General features: G+C 37.8%; 1 long non-coding RNA gene across 1 annotated transcript in view; it reads left to right on the forward strand.

The window, feature by feature from the left end:
• The first annotated feature begins 717 nt into the window (after positions 1-717).
• Positions 718-17,564, forward strand: part of LOC117599916 (uncharacterized) — a 41,192-nt gene continuing 24,345 nt past the window's right edge. The window contains exon 1 of the long non-coding RNA XR_004580245.2: positions 718-1,239. This is a non-coding gene — a long non-coding RNA (uncharacterized LOC117599916). The remainder of the gene's footprint in view (positions 1,240-17,564) is intronic.

Consider the following 17,564-nt stretch of genomic DNA (forward strand, 5'->3'; position numbering starts at 1 on the left):
GAGGAATACAACACTTCGGAATGTGCTTTTATTAGAAAGTAATCAATTTCTGGGTGGTAATAGTGACTCCGCTTCATGGTGGGTTGACCCTGACGTTGATTATTTTCCTCTAACAGCATATTCCAAAGCGTTTTATTCTTCTTAGAGCATAGCTATTTGCCCCTACATGATGTATTCCTTACATAATGAATATTAATGAAGGACTGCAATGGAGAGGTAAGTTAAAGATTGAGAAATACACGTTTTAAAGGTGGAAAGTGTGTGGGAATGAATAAGTTTCACAGCTGATGTGTTACACAGAAAAAAAAAAAAAAACGGCAATTGCTGAGACTACTAAGCTTGGACACATGGACAGTGATTAGAGTGAATGTTGAATGTGTGAAATGTGCCTTTGGGTGCTGTGACACAATGAAGTAAAAAAAAATAATTATAGAGCCATGATATTTTTCCTGAGCAAATATCTTTCAGCTGGAAGGAAAAGGGCACGATGTGAAAATGGCTCATTACACGACGTGCACTCAGATTTGGACCACTGTGCCCTAATGAAACAGTGAATGTTTTCCAGAAATAGCCTCATGTCTCTTTTCAAACTGTATTCTGGACAGAGGCCCAATATAATCTGCCATAATCATAGTAATTACGTTGAGGATCTCTCTGAATCAAAGTGTGTGTGTGTGAGTGTGTGTGTTGGCATAATGGATGGACCCCCATCACAGAGGCTGTGTAGATAAATTAGGCTGCAGTCCTTCATCTCGCCAGTCTGGTTCTTCTCCCTCTCTCTCTCTCTCTCTCTCTCTCTCTCATATCTCCCATGCCATCACACATCAACCAGCCCCAAGATGTTTCAATTACACACCCACACACCTCAGCTACAGTGTCAAGTGTCCATGTGTACCCCAGCACAGCTCCTGTACTGGCTCTTGGTCATACGTTATGCAGTAATACACACTCGTACATTCTGTACCTTCCCCCAGGAGGTCAGAGCTACCATTTTGTCCAGCACTGTAATAAAAGCTTTGCCCATTACTCTCCCACCGAAAAACGCCGCCGACGGTTCACTGACAGGTTATTGGTCCCGCTGCGTGAGAGTGTGAAAAGCCTCGGTGAATCGATTCTTGACAACGCTCTGGAACTTTCCTTATGCGCCGCCTCAAAGACTTGATTTTAACAGCAAAGTGAAGATCTCAAGGTCATCATCCTCCCACTCTCACCTCTCAGAGGGATAGCATATGCTCTGTGGTTGGTTTCTAAAGCACGCTTCGCTTCGTCGGTTCTAGTCCTGAAAGACCGTCTCTTTTATGCACTAAACGGTTTCAATTTAAGAAGAGTAGTAGGTAGTAGTAGATGGCGGTTCTTTATGTGTTCTCAATTATTCTCAGGTTGAACTTTGTGTAGATGGAAACACTTGTGAAATATGATGGCAGCATCAAAGCTCCTTTTTTTTCCCGTTCTGATCTGTGGGCGTTCATTCAAGTATGTCTCCTTTGTTAATGCACTTTAGCTTTTTAAAGAACCTCCACTGCACTTGTAGACTTCTGTGTTGTACTGTAGTTATGTTTCAGTGCTTAAATGCTATTCCACTACATTTAGAATAAAAATTCACATTGCAGAATGCTTACTGCATGTTTTCGTTTCTTTTTAAAAAAAATCAATATCACATAATGGAATGATGTGACAATGATGTGACATAGCTTGCCATTTAAATAAGGGTTAAACTGTAAAATTGAAAAAGGCAACTTGGTACATGGTGGTAAGATTGACATGAAAGCCTGTGATATAGCACTGCTACATACTCCATGCTAAGGCAATGACAGACTTGTTTATTTTCTGTTTCTTAATTAAGATGGCTTTCTTATGTCTGCTTATAATAGTGTTATGTCATGACACCATTTTATGTGGCCCTAAATTAGACTTAGGGCATTTTCACACCTGGCTTGTTTGGAGCATTTGTTTCAGAACCTGGTGTGTTTTGTCCCATGGTTCGGTTCGTTCAGACATATATGAACACGGCAATTGCGCTCAGATCCGCGCCAAAACAATTGGTCCGAGACCACCTGAATGAGGTGGTCTGTAGTTATTATAATTTGTCTGAATGAGGTGGTCTGTAGTTATTATAAGTTGTCTGAATGAGGTGGTCTGTAGTTATTATAATTTGCCTGAATGAGGTGGTCTGTAGTTATTATAATTTGTCTGAATGAGGTGGTCTGTAGTTATTATAATTTGTCTGAATGAGGTGGTCTGTAGTTATTATAATTTGCCTGAATGAGGTGGTCTGTAGTTATTATAATTTGTCTGAATGAGGTGGTCTGTAGTTATTATAATTTGTCTGAATGAGGTGGTCTGAAGTTATTATAAGTTGTCTGAATGAGGTGGTCTGTAGTTATTATAATTTGTCTGAATGAGGTGGTCTGTAGTTATTATAATTTGTCTGAATGAGGTGGTCTGTAGTTATTATAAGTTGTCTGAATGAGGTGGTCTGTAGTTATTATAATTTGCCTGAATGAGGTGGTCTGTAGTTATTATAATTTGTCTGAATGAGGTGGTCTGTAGTTATTATAATTTGTCTGAATGAGGTGGTCTGTAGTTATTATAATTTGTCTGAATGAGGTGGTCTGTAGTTATTATAAGTTGTCTGAATGAGGTGGTCTGTAGTTATTATAAGTTGTCTGAATGAGGTGGACTGTAGTTATTATAATTTGTCTGAATGAGGTGGTCTGTAGTTATTATAATTTGTCTGAATGAGGTGGACTGTAGTTATTATAATTTGTCTGAATGAGGTGGTATGTAGTTATTATAAGTTGTCTGAATGAGGTGGTCTGTAGTTATTATAAGTTGTCTGAATGAGATGGTCTGTAGTTATTATAAGTTGTCTGAATGAGGTGGTCTGTAGTTATTATAAGTTGTCTGAATGAGGTGGTTTTGGCCCGATTGCAAATGAGCTCTGGAGCGCTTTGCTTGTGGCGAGAAAGCAATCCGACCCAGTGGACCAACGAACCAACCTGTACAGCAATGCATGATGGGAAACTGCGCTATGAAAATAGCATGTGTGTTCTGCTAATGGCTCGCAACTGAATTGCTAATGAATTGTCGTTTAACTTGAACCAAAGACAGGGTAAAATACCTCATTGAAATTTGATCTGATGAAACACAGAGCTTTACAAGGTGTTTAGTGAGCGTCCCAAGGAGTTGGGCTTTAATCACTCTGTGAAACATCGATTCCTGCTCAAACTGATAAACTATAATAACTACAGCTAAAAAGAAAGCCACACTAAGCACACAGAGCTGCTGTCTATCCATCTTGATGGATGACCAGTATGAGCAGAAGCCTGGAACATAAACAGACTCACTCTGACCAATGAGAGGACAGTTTACGCACATGTGACTTGCATAAACACATTTTGATACACTTTGAAACGTTGCCTCGTGAAAGTGAACCGAGCCAAGAAGAAAACGCAAGATTGTAACAATGTAAGTCCCTGTTTTGGAACAAAGCACAGATCTACAGGTCTGAAAACTCCTTACTGTTACCAACCCAAAGTAGATTATTTTCCAATAACAGCTCATGCTGAATTGTTTTATGCCTCTAATACCACAGCAATTCACCAATGATCGTGATGATTCTTTATTAGAGAACGGCACGCCTTCCTTTATGTCAATTTGTATTTACGTTCAGTGTTGTAGTGTGTCCATGAAACAAGTTACAAGTTATTCCTATTATCACTTATGCTATAGCAGCTATAAACAGTCATTCTCTATCTTGAAGATAATAACTAGCTTGTCATCTTACAAAGAAACCGGAAAGCGCAAAGTCCTCCTTTCTTTAAAGTTACCTCTGATTATTTCAAAGTGTTGACACTGGAGACTCCTTCCAAAAAGAAAATCTTCTCAGAAAATTTTTATCCATTTATGTGAAGCATCCACCATACAAGTATAGAAATGATAATGTTTTAGAACATACAAACCTTGTAGCTGGAACTATTGTTCAAGCTGCTGTTATGGAAAATGAATCAACACCTTCTGACCAATCAGAATCGAGAATTCAACAGCACCGTGGTATAAAATGTTTTCACATACGCCAACTCAGAAAGTGCCATAACACAAGCCATAACACAAGTCAACAAAAATGTACATCACTTGACGTGAGTGTAATGTCCAGTTTATTTCATTTGATGCTTATTAGAATATTTAAAATGTTTAAGTAGATTATTTCAGTTGTGATTATGAAGGGCAGGTGTCATGTATTTCAATGAATGCTACTCTTAAGTAGAGTTTTAACAATTTTTCATAGCCTAATTAACCTGCATCACACATTTTCTCTAGGATAGACCATGTGCTAAAGATTTTGCAAAGTTTAATTATTTAAATTTTTTTATATAAACTATTTCTACCATTGCTTTTGCTTACTTGTGAAATCTACAGCTGATAAAGTTCAAAATAAAGGTAGTCATTCAGAAATCAGCCATTTAAAAATACAGAAAAAAGCTTTGTTGTCTCATTTTATTTAAGGTATATGGTGTTACATTATTCCACTGTAATTTATTTTTAATAATAACAATAAATCCGCCCAGGAGCTGTAGATTAACTCATGCGCTTGGGTGGAGAAAGGCTATAAAATGGAATTACAATCTGAAATTTAGCTGTCTTAAACAGTTTTCATGGTAAACATTAAACAGAACTGCATTAATGAGATGCATGGTTAGAATGGATAACAATGGGAAGCATTAGCTTGTGTTGTAATTACTGAGCTGCAGCCAGTAAACATTATTCACAGCAAGCCTTACAGGCTGTTAAAGCACAGCATTTCGGCTTGCCGAGATATCCTTTCAGCTTTGATCCGAAGGTCATGTTCTCATTTTAAAACATATTTATCAGACATTCTGAACACACTGAACACACTCTGAACACACATTCATCTTTGATACCTAGAAAAAAAGTGCTTGATAACTTTTCTTTTCTCTTTTGCTTGAAGCTAATAAATTCACTGTAAATAAAACATATACTACAACATGTCTGCAGTGTATGTTTGTTAAGGGTTTTACGTAAGAGATAATGATGGCAGCATCCAAGTTCGATTTTTTTTTGGAAGGCACATTCACGGTTTATATTGATTCACTCGTTCTAATGAGTTATTGTTTCTATAGCAACAGATCATTCAGAAGGACTTGCTTGGAGGATGCTCAATAATAAACAGATGTGTGTAGTTGTTGATATGATATTTAGCTTATTTTGGAAGGAGTCTCCAGTGTCAGCACTTTGTCACAGTCGGTTTACGCAGTATGGTAGCACGGGTATTTTCAAAACGTCTGTGTATTCTCAGCTGCGTAAAGAATTTACAGCTTTTTCAACATTTTGAAAATACCTGCCTTACCATACTGAAAAGGAGGTAAAGTCTAATTGTATCTTGTGAAACTCTCGAACTTTACTCATGAAGTAGCCTACACTCAATATACTTATTTATTACATATAGATTATTATTCAAATAGTGTCATGATAGAGGTGGACTTGGTTAAATTATATTGGTTCGTATGTAAAGTATGCTCGTGACAGAATGTTAATATTCATTGAATAGTAGTTGCTGCAGATAAGTTGCATGCAAATGTTTTTTTTTCTTGTTAGACTAGATTGGCTATTGCTCATAAATACCAACCAACAAAAACCTAATATCTCACAATCTCATATCTGTACAAATGGAACTTTGTTTAAATGTGAAAGAGGTATTCACAGGGCTCCATGATGCCTACATAATCCCAACACAACAGCCAGCATAAAACTTGATAAAAGAACCCATAGAAATTAGGTGGTTTTGCACAAGAACCAGACATCTATCGAAAGCATTATGAGAAAATGTTAACTCAGCTGGTCAAGGTTGTGAATTCATATCAGGACTGCCAGAGAGCTCAATTATTTCCCTTAATAATGGCCCTTACCCTCAACTACTCAGATTAATTTGTTGATTGCAATCTTCCTCACTTCCTCACTTTGAATAAAAAAAAACGCCTACCAAATGAATACACGTCCCCCTTCATTTGATTAAACACAGACATTTCAGCATGGATTTCAGTCTGTAAAGGCCACAGCATACCTTTTCCATTGCCCATCTCTCACTTTCGTTTTTGTCCATTTGGGGGAGCCAGCAAGCCACGGTTCAACTTTTAAAGCTCAGATAGCAATCAGGCCCAGGATGGGTGTTTCTTTTCTTTTCTTTTTTTTTTTCCTACTCAACCACCTCAGAGCCCTGGCCAGACAGTTATTGAAAATGGCGAAATTAAGATGCAGGCTGAGCTCTCAAAACTCAGCAGTCAGTCTGTACTGATGCCCACACTGAACAGAAAAGAAAAAAAGAACGTACAAGGGGAAAAACAAATCCCTAACCAGTGGGTTGGAATTAAAATCGGATGCATTTTTAGGTGCATTTTTAACATTTACTAAAAGGAACTAGTGTATTAGTGTGTTACATTTGTAAAGCATGCGCCTTTTTCTTCCTCTTTCTTTTTTTTTGTCAGACAAGCTGACAGACACATGCATATATCTATAACAGGTTGCTAAGTTGCTTCTGAGTGGAGTGTCTCTCAACATTACGTGCAGCCCGGAGACAACAGTGTCAGCATGACAGCATCTTTAAGAGGTTTCAAAGAGTGTTTACCAGCCAGAGGCAGGTTTTCATTTCTGAGTGCAGTAAGAACTCCTGATTCGCAGAAACAGGGTTTCTGCAGTGCCGAAATGGCAAGAGAATAAGGAAGTGCGAAGTCGTGGTGCCTAACTAGGGAGAAACGCAGCAGGACCGTGCTGTTTAAACATCAACAAGCTCATTAAAGCAAAAATAAATAAAATGAAATAAAAAGCTTATCTATCACCCAGGCAAATTCTCTCCGAAACTCTGTAAAGTCTGCTCGGATACGCTGCAGCTATTAGGATCACTAGGACAGACTAGTGATTAAAGTATCTCGGTATCTTGAAGTGTCTCTAAGTCAAGCAGCCTTGCTCAAGGGCAAAGCAAAGGCACAGAGAGCATGAGAATCTCGCCAGTGGTGATTTACTGACTTCCACAGCTTCAGAGCAATCAAAATGAGCTCTATCTCTCCACTGTCTATGTCTGGCTCTCTCGCCCTTCGCTGCCTCTCATCACCCCGACTTCAAAGGAGTGCTGGCTCCTATACAATTATAGCAACTATATCCCCCTACTTCCTGGATCCTCCTCATCCTGTTTGCTGTTTGTTTTAAGATTAAAGTTGCTTTTTTTTTATAGTGCCTATTTAAGATGAACAACAGTGACCTAATGGATGTTGTGTATCTTGGATTAGATTACAGAAAAAAAAAACAAAACAAAAAAAAAAAACAAAGAGCCATTACAGAAACCAAATCGAATTCAAATCTGCAAAAAAGAAAGAGAGACTGAATTGACACAGAAATCAAAGTGATACTTTTAATGCTGTCGTTTTTAACCCCAAGCAATAATCACTTGCCCTAAAAAATAAAACACATTTACATTCTCTCATTTCCGACTCCCTGTGCCGTTATTAATGTCTTAATATTTGCAATGCTGATAACAATCAACACTGGGGACAGAGAGGAAAATAAATTATTGTTAAGTGATTCTCCATATCAGATTAGTGCCTGTCCCACACCCTTGTCTGTACACAGTTTGAGAAGAGTAATGCGATCGGGTGGCATTGGGGGAATGGGAAGCATAAGGTTATTAAGATGGCAGTGCAGATATGGATGCAAGCATCCTTTAAGCACCGAGAGTGCACCTAGGTGACAAACAATGCAGGCAAGCAAGCTAAAGAAATACAGCAGCTCTTGAGAGCAAATATGAAGGCGCACAAACAGCATCTGTTCTGTTAATGCGGCGGTCAACAATTAATAATGAATATAATGCTTCAGGATTATAAGTGTAGTAGAAGGAGAAAGTTTCAAGACACGAGTAACAATGCACAGAGTTGCATCCAAAAGTCTTACTCTACAATCAGGAACAGCTTTGCTGCTGCTTTATAGTAAATATCTCTAATATCTTGCTATGAGTACAGTATTGTGTGCTTTTACAGGAAAATAATCAAAGACTGAGAAGTGGAACAATTACTGGAACAATGCTAACGTTGATTATTTGCCTTTAACAGCATGTTCTGAAGTGTTTTATTGCTCTTGTACCACAACAATTTGCCAATGATTACTATTTTATATTTCATAATGAATGACTGATCATTTTTATCTGTTTAGAGGTACTTTTAATGTTGTGGATTGGCCATGGAATAAGGTGCTTCCTGTTATCATTTGTTATACAGCTATAAAGCTATAAGCAGTCATTCACTCACCAGCCTCTCTTTGTACTCTCTCTTGAAGTTAATAAGACAAAGAAATGTACAACCACATGTCGCCAAACTCGGGTTGAGGTTTAGGATCAAGACACAGAGAGTTGAGACAAATCCAAAACAGCCCTGTACTCAGAATATTAAGCAAGCATCAAACAGTATGAGGTATGAAATAACCAAACCATGGGAAAAATTCAATTAATAAGGCTAAGGGTCAAAACACAGCAAAGGCAGTAGAGGGGTAATATCCTGGGCTGGTATTACAGTATTAAAGGTACATCTATGGTCCCTTTAGTTGCAAAAATACAAATAGTTGCAGAAAAACAACAATAAGGATCATAACTGAACTCTAAGAACCAATATTCTACCTTTGAGGGTACATTTATGTTGTAATGAGTTGAACCTTTGTGCCTGCATGGTACATTTCTACAGACAGTGTATGTTATACAGTGGATACGTAGAAAAAATAGAAAGATTTTAAAGGAAAAGAAAAAAAGAAAAAACTTAGAATAACCTGGTTGCACAAGTGTGTATACCCCTTTATAATGAGGCATGTGTCTGTGCTCAGAATGAACCAATCACATTCAAACTCATGTTCAAAAGTAATTATCATACACCTGTGATTCTGTTTAACCCCAAATAAAGATCAGTTGTTTTCTTGACATCTTCTTGGTTTCATCCAACTGCTGAAGCCATGGTCTGCAAAGAGCTTACACAGCATGTACCAGATCTCATTGTCTAAAGGTATTGATCAGGAGCGGGGTACAAAAGAATTTCTAAAACTTGTATGTACCATGGAACACCGTGACGGCAATTAATGAGGCACCAGGTTGACCAAGAACAGGACGTCCCTCCAAAATTGGCAAAATAAGAAGAAGAAATCTTAACACGGAGACTGGTAAGAGACCTACAGCAACAGGTAAGAGAGCTGCAGGAGTATCTAGCAAGTATGAGTCACTCCCTGCATGTGACAACAATCTCTCATATTTTTCCACATCTGGACTATGGGGTAGAGTGGCTAGACGGAAAGCCTTTTCTCACGAAAAAAGAAATAAACATCCAGTCCTGTCTGAATCACCCCAAACCACGTGGCACAATGTGGTATGGTTTGATGAAACCAAAGTAGAACATTTTGGGCATAATCCTTAAAGGCACAAAAACAAGACAGCTTATCACCCAAAGAACGCTATACTTACGGTGAAGCATGGTGGTGGCAGCATCATGCTATGGGGCTGCGTCTCTTCAGCTGGGACTGGGGCTGTAGTCAAGATAGAGGGAATCATGGAAAACTCCAACTTCCAATCTATTTTGGCACAAAATCTACAGACATCTGTTAGACAGCTGAAGATGAAGAAAGGTTCACCCTCCAGCACAATAACAACCCAAAGCACAAATCCAGGTCAACAAAGGAATGGAATTTTAACTGCAATTTTAATTGGGTGTGTAGGCATTTTATATTCATTGTATGTAGGCCTACATGTTGAATGTTCTAGAACTGATTTTCCAACGTGCCGAATGTCGATATACTTGGATGGCAGTGAGGCTCAAAATGTTTGATGATTGATCTTTCTGACTAAAACAGCTGAGTTTGGAGTATAGATCAAAATGGAGGTTCATGTTTATGCTGCTTCCTGCCTGATGATGTGAGCAAAAGTGGTGCCAATGCTGATGGACGTGATGACCTCAATATGTCTTTCTGATCATTAGAAAAAACGAGCCTCCAGAATATCCGGGGGAGTGGAAGTGGGAAGTGGTGGCTCAGTGCTTGGAAGGTTGTGAGGTCATATCCTAGCAGCATGAAGCTAACCTTGTTGACCCTCAACTGCTCAGTTGTATTCTGTCTCAATTGTACACTCTCAGGAAAAGGGCACTAAACTGTACCTTTCCTTGTTGTTGGAGTGGTGCCCTCATGGATAAATATTTTGATGGTACCTTTTTATAGGTTCACATTTCCAGGTGAATGATAGAAACTAAAGGTATGAAAGAAGTACCCTTGCGTGTACCATCTCAGCCACAAGGAAAGATAAAGGTCAGTACCTTTTTTGCCAAAACAGCAAATGTAAAATTTGATATAAAATGTTTGAACTCTCTTTACTGCTTCATATTAACCTACTTTTTTAGGAAGAAGCTCCTTGTGTTTTCCTCAGGAAAACAGCTACCGTGACTACCATTAAGCCATTTAAAGAACAGTGACGTTTTACAGACAGTCTGCTCTTATATTGCAGGAAAGAACCTCATCTGATTGCTTGGACATCTTCAATACAGATACATAAGGCAATTAATCTAAGGAAGTAGTTTACTTAAATTTTGGAGTAGGATAGAGAAGCACGGTCCGGAAAATAATTTATTTTTCACTTCCTAGGTCATAACTATGAAGTCTCAAGAATAATGACCCACCAATAGCTCTTAACCTTACCAACCTCCTTGAGCATACATCTCTTTTATATCGCTGGATGGAAGAGAAGCAGTAATTCCTTTTTTTTTGTAATACATAATTTCCGGCAGGCAAACTTAAGGAAATAAAAAGTAATATTTTTCATATGTTCTGAGCCTCAAGTCAAATCCTTGACCTCAACCAATAGCAGTGGCCCAGACGAGGTTTTTCACACACACTATACCGCATCAATAAATTTTTTTGCCCATGCCTTATCTCTGGCTATGACAGGAGATTATTACACAGCAGAGAGGACAGTTTATAATATACAGCAAAAACAAAAAAAAAATGCTAGAGTCTCTCAGCATACAGTATTGTTTCTGAATTTGACAAGATAATAACTGTGTTGCAAGCTAGAAATGCATGTATATTACAACAATACAAGGTATTAAAAATAGAGACGCGGTAACAGTACGCATTGACTCCACCGCTATCAAGCCTGAGAATTCAGACGGGTGGATAAATCCTCTGAAAATAAACTTGTCACAATCAAGAAGGAGAGTGGAGTGCAGAAACTAATTAGAACGGTCTTTATTTTGCCGAGATGGGACGGTGAACTTTAATTCATGCTGGCTGGAGGAGGAGCAGATTCATTTATTTGGGTAATTGAGGATCCTGATTAGCTGTCTGCGACGGAGAGAGGAGGGAGAGAATGATTACTCTGAAATCCAAGCTGAGTAACAAACCCAATCTCCTTCTTCCAATTTCCCCTCATATAGCTCTTTTAATCTCAGCTAGCCATGGCTATTGAGAGAGGAAGAGAAAGATAGCGAGGCAGCCTTTAGGTTGGGAGGTATACAGAACTTGTCTCTTTTTTTAATCATGTGTATTTGATTTCTATGTAACTGAGAAGATACTCATATGAGAGATCTTTACAACTAGCCATACATTATGGATTGTCACCTCTGAAATGCTGACATCCAAGTCTGAGATATTGAGGCAAGTGAAAGATAGACACACACTCAATACCTAAAGTGTGCCTGAATCTCCGGAGGCCTTTACTGAGTGCTCACTAAGAATCAAGGTCGGTTTATGAAACTGTGAAGTTGAAGTAGTTTGGCAATCATGTTTTTTATTCAAGCTAAATATGTGCTCAAATCACTGAGCAGCAAACAATTGAATAAAAGGGACCTAGCATACAGGATATAAAAGATGATGGAAGGTGTCAATGGGAATGTGTGTGTGTCCTTTCAGAAATGAGCCATGCCTCAGCCCATATGAAGAAGTAATATGAACAAATAAACAAGGCCAGACCAAATATGAATAAAATTGTGTGGCAAAAAAAAAAAAAAAATGAATGGTAAAAGATGTGGGATGTGGGAAAAGAAGAGGCCCTAAGAGTGTTATAACCTGGAACTAAAATTGGGATTATGTGTCACGAACCTACACAAAATAGCACATAATATCGAACTGGGGAAAATCAATATAGTTTCCCAAATTATTTACAATTAAAAAAATCATTGTGATTGCATAAATATTCACTCCTATTGCTATTCACAACTTAGTTCGACTGCACCCAGATGCCATCAGAAGTCTCATAATTAGTCAAATGGCATCTATCCATGTGCAACTAAAGTTTCATGTGAAATCAAAAATATGCACACTGGTTCCTGGAAGAGAGCATGGTGAGTGAAGCATGGTGTTTGTAGCATCGTGTTGAGCATTACATTTGACCTCTTGGTTTCTTGTCTGACTTATGCCCTCCTTACCAGTCACTTTTGGTGGAAAGGCTTCATGGTCGCACCTTTGTTACTGGCATAGACTCTAGATCTACTGCAACACTGACAAGGATAAAGTGCTTACTGAAGGTGAATGAATGACTGCAAATTTAGCTGCTAGCTAGCTAATATTACCATTATATTCCCACCAAAAAGCACATGACATCAGAACTGCCTGATTTAATTTTCTTCACCCTGGAGATGAAATGAGTGAAATGAAAATCCACCATCACCATTGTTTAATCATATCATTAATCAAAACTGCTTAAGTAGGATAATGTCCAATGAATTTTGACTGAACTTTACATTTACACATTTAATAAGTACTTATTGGGTTGTATCACTGTTGCTATTAACATCAAATTAATCATTAATCATCATGACTTCATTCAAATGTGGATATAGTGTACCTTTAAAAATAATGTAAAGTACAGAAACGGACCTTAAGGACCTCTGATGTACCTTAACGGTATGGCATATGCACTTTCTTAGGTGAAATTAAAGGTACAAAACATTACCACCCCAGCAACAAGGAAAAGAACAGTTTGCTACCTTTATTTCTGGGAGTACAGTATTAAAAGAAGCATAAAAAGAAGTTTCTCCTCCATCATCCCAGGATAAGTCTTTTGGGGACTGACTGCACATGATAACAAGGACTGTTTGAAAATGAAATATCTCCTTGATTTGATGCCTGAACTTTGACCTTCTTCAAATATGCCTCTTTGGCTGTGGACTTTACCCGATTGGAACAGGCATTGGATGAAAAGCGTCCTGCAGATGTAGCTGCTTTCCACTTTCACCCTTCTTGCTCAGATCCCTGAGGCTGTATCTCAGGGGGAAGGACTATAAAAGTTATCAGAGGATTCTATCGCAGGCACTCTGTCTGGGGCCTGATGAGATTCTAACTGTCCTCTGTGAGAGACTCATAAAGCCTCCAGTACAGTTTAAAAGCCACAGTGGTATGGGACACCGATAACCAGGATACACCTTGCCTGTAATAACTTTAGCGAGATGCCTGACAGTAAGCCTGCAGATTAGAGAAGCGATATCCTGGAGGAGACTGTCATGCTGCCACGAAATGCCTCACTGTTTCACGGTATTGGGATTGTGCGCTTCTTAACAGGTTGATGAATATCAGAACGAGGCTTTCTCCGGGTTGCATCATGCAAACGGATGTCTTTGAAAGAGCATTTCCATACAATTTGGAGAAGCCTATGACTTTATTATTCTGGGCTAAATTCATGTATTGTCCAATCAGAGGCAGCATGAAGGATGGCTTATATAATATGTTCAAGGCTTTTTTTTTTTCTTTTTTTTTGTCAATAAATCTCTAAAGATTTATTCATGTTGAGGTTGCAGTGCAATCCACTCTACAATAAAAGAATAGTGGCAAATTAATAAAAAAAGATATAGAGAAAACCAGAAAAGGGGTGGGTCATATATTCTGAATCCTTATGTGAACCAGTGTGAAGATTTCATAGTTTTGAAAGTAAGTAAGATGCAACCTTCTTTAGATTTTAGACCAAAATGTATTACTGTGTGATTTTACTGTGCGATTTACAAAATGTATTACTGTGAGATTATTAGCCTTGCACTAAGAGATTGGCATTTAAATATAAATTGAAACCAACAAAGTTCAGGACAGTAATCATCAAAAATCATCCAGTGCTGGAACAATTCATTTACATGTCTTGAATTGGCAAGTACTACCGTAATAGCAGAAAAACAAAAGGCTATTTTACAGCAGAAATTTGCAAAGTGAAGCTGATAGCAATGAATACTTAAACCAACATGAAGATTGCATTCTTTAGAAATAATTGAGATGCAACCTTTTTTAGATTTTACACCAAAATGTATTACTGTGTGTGATAAAAAATGATTAGCTTTGCACAAAGAGAGTGTTTAAAGATAAAAAGAAAGTCGAAAAGTTCAGGACAGTAATCATTAAAAACAATCGTCCAGTGCTGGAGCAATATGGTCTCTACATTTGGCAAGTACTAACCTCAATGTGAGAAAAATAAAATGCCTTTTTGCCTTGTTGCTAAGTAAAGCTGCTAACAATGTTTTCTGTTCCATTAAATATGGCTTTAGGTGCTAGTTGAAATTTGTCTGGGATACAAGACAAAACAGTGAGTCACTTAGACACTAACAACACTTTTACTCCCCCACATATATGCCACTTAAGGATATTTTGCTTTTGTTTTTGGATTAATTCACAAAGAAATGGCTTTGTCTATGACAGAAATGCTCAATTAATTACTGCCAGCTCAATTCTTTATCAAGAAGACTTTTTTTTTTTGCTTTTTCCCCACCACCAGCTTACATGACCTGGGCAGTGAAAAGCTCCTTTCACATGCCTCGCTCCTGTTCTGACATTAATTACTGTATCAATACTGTTTGCTCGATCTACATTCAGTGGGAGAAATCAGTCATTATGAAGATCTCATTATTCAAAGAAGTGCCTCCTCTATCTGCAACATCACAACTGATTTCCTTTGATTGGCCTCCCACGCTCACAGCCATGTGGACACTTTGCATTAAGCAGGACTGAATCCGGTGGCCTTGAGTGGCTATCACACAAATATAAAGCGTTTAAGGGTCGAAAGTTTTGTCACAGTGAGGCAGAGGCAGTTAGAGATAACTGCAAGCTGTTTATTAAGTAAGACAGTCCAAATTGGCAAGCAAAAACAGGGCAATGAAGACAAATTACATTTATAGAAACAACAAGAAATTGGAAATTGGCAAAAAAATTATTTATATATATATATATATATATATATATATATATATATATATATATATATATATATATATATATACGCCATATTTTTGTGGAACCTCTTAAAATCTACACTTCGATCACATCTTGATTGTTTTATTTCAAATCCATTGTGGTGGTGTATAAAGGCAAAATCACAAAAACTCTGTTGGTGGTTCCTTGGTGGTTCCTGGATTGGTGCTGGATCTAAACATGACATTACAGTTGACCTGGGAACGTCTTGGCTTGGGATCCCCTCAGGAAGAGCTGGAATCTGTGGCCTGGGATAGAGAAGTCTGGGCTGACTTTCACAGATCCCAACCAGGAAAAGTGCAATAGATATATAACTCTATAACTCTATAAGTATCTGTAGCACAGTATCACAACTAAGCAACAGGTTCTCTATCACCTTTAAACAGGACAATGATAAGAGTTTCAGAAATGCCATTTTCTTAATGAGGCGTGCCCTCAGCTGTGAAAGAACAACTTCAGAAAGAAAAGCTGGTTTTGAAACAGGTCAGAAGTTGTTTAAATCTGTTTTTTTTTAAAGAAGAGGCTGCATGACACATTTAGGAGCAATGCCAGAGTTTAAGTAGGTGTTTATAATATAAAAATACAGAAAACACCCTAGGACCTGTTGAGTCAAACATTCTTTTTAAGAAGCATGGAGAAATAGCATTGCAGGGGTGTAGTCGTTGGCTTTATGTAAGATGCAATATCCTTTACAGACTCAAACTGATTAAAAGGTTTAGTACCACATTAGTTCCTACAGTACAATAGGTAATATAATGTATTATGTAACTTAAATTGCTCATGCCTTTGCTTATACCTTGTATGTTACATAATGTAAATACTTAAATACTTATTTATATAGTATTTATTTTAGAGCGTTCAAGGTTACATAAGCAACTGTATTATACTCTATAAATGTATTTATAATGCTGTATGAATGCAGGAATTACTGGAAGTGTTGCCAGAATGTTGCTGTGAATACAATTAAACCTAAAATGTATTCATATGCCAGGCTATAAGGTGTTATGAAAGGAATAAAACACTTGGGGACGTGCTATTATAGGAAAATAATCAACAACAGGGTGGTGTGATATGGCATGACAACAAAGCAGAGTCACTGTGACCACTACAAGTTGATAATTTTCCAGCTACAGCATGCCCTGAAGTGCTTTATTCCTTTTACGCCACAACAATTTGTCAAACAATTTTTTTTATTAATTAAAGAATGACACATCATACTTTTTTCCATTACAGCAGCTGTAAACAGTTGTTCCCTGGCCAGTCTCTCTCTCTTTCTCTCTCTCTTTTTTTCCCTCTTTGCAGCTTCCATCCACCATAGAAGTCTCTGAGTATGTTGTTCCTATAGAAACAAGCATTCAAAAGTATTATGCTACCAGTATGGTATATAACACATTATAACTGAATTCGCAATGCTTTATGAATACAGCATTCGTAATGAGAGCGTACACAATGTCAAATCCTCCAGGTGTGGAAATGAAAAACATGAGCATGAACCTTATACAAATTTTCTTCCTTGGTGGACTTTTAGTCTAGATTTTCCCACCTGCACTCATATGATCTAATAAAACTGCAGGATTTAATAGAAAATGCAATTTCTCAGTTATTACATTCCAGAAATGTAACTCTGTAATTAGAAACCGATTCATTACTTTGCTCATCCTTTTGGCTATTTAGATTTATAGTTCCAAAATATGTGTGTTTACAGCTTAAGGTGCAGCCTATCATAGATTCTAACTGAACTCCAGGTAGTCGATTTGCATGTCTAAGAGCTTGGAAACATCAGCAGTTAGAGACAGCAAACAAATCACACATCCAGGAGTCAGGAGTCAAAGCAGATCAGATCTCCAGCCACTCAGATGAAAGGTTACACTCTTAAAAACACGCTCTAATACTGAGGCTTGCGTGAAAGGCTTCCAGTGGTGAAAATTAGACCTCCCCCCCTTCTCTTTTTGTTTCCTACCTGCCTGATTTTTAATCATTGCCTCAAGGGCCCTTGCATTGGAATTCCATCTCTGTTGTCAGTGAGACTTGCAAGTTTGATTTCTCCTGTCCTGTTCAAATGCTTCATCTGCATTACAGATGGGTTTTTTTCTAACAGATTTTTTTTTTTAGCAGTTACACATTTGAAACTCCCTTGATATCATCAAGGTAACAAGTTAACATGGGTGCGGAATATTAAAAAGAGTCTCACAGTTTGTCCGCTGAGCAAAATGACATTTTTTAAATCCTAAATGACTGCAAATTTCGTGTGAATTCCCACTGATGAAGGCCAGGGGGAGAAGCAGTAAACATGTATTTTTGTAAAGCTGTAA

Source organism: Pangasianodon hypophthalmus, chromosome 20, assembly GCF_027358585.1.
Source record: "Pangasianodon hypophthalmus isolate fPanHyp1 chromosome 20, fPanHyp1.pri, whole genome shotgun sequence".
NCBI classification, from domain to species: domain Eukaryota; kingdom Metazoa; phylum Chordata; class Actinopteri; order Siluriformes; family Pangasiidae; genus Pangasianodon; species Pangasianodon hypophthalmus.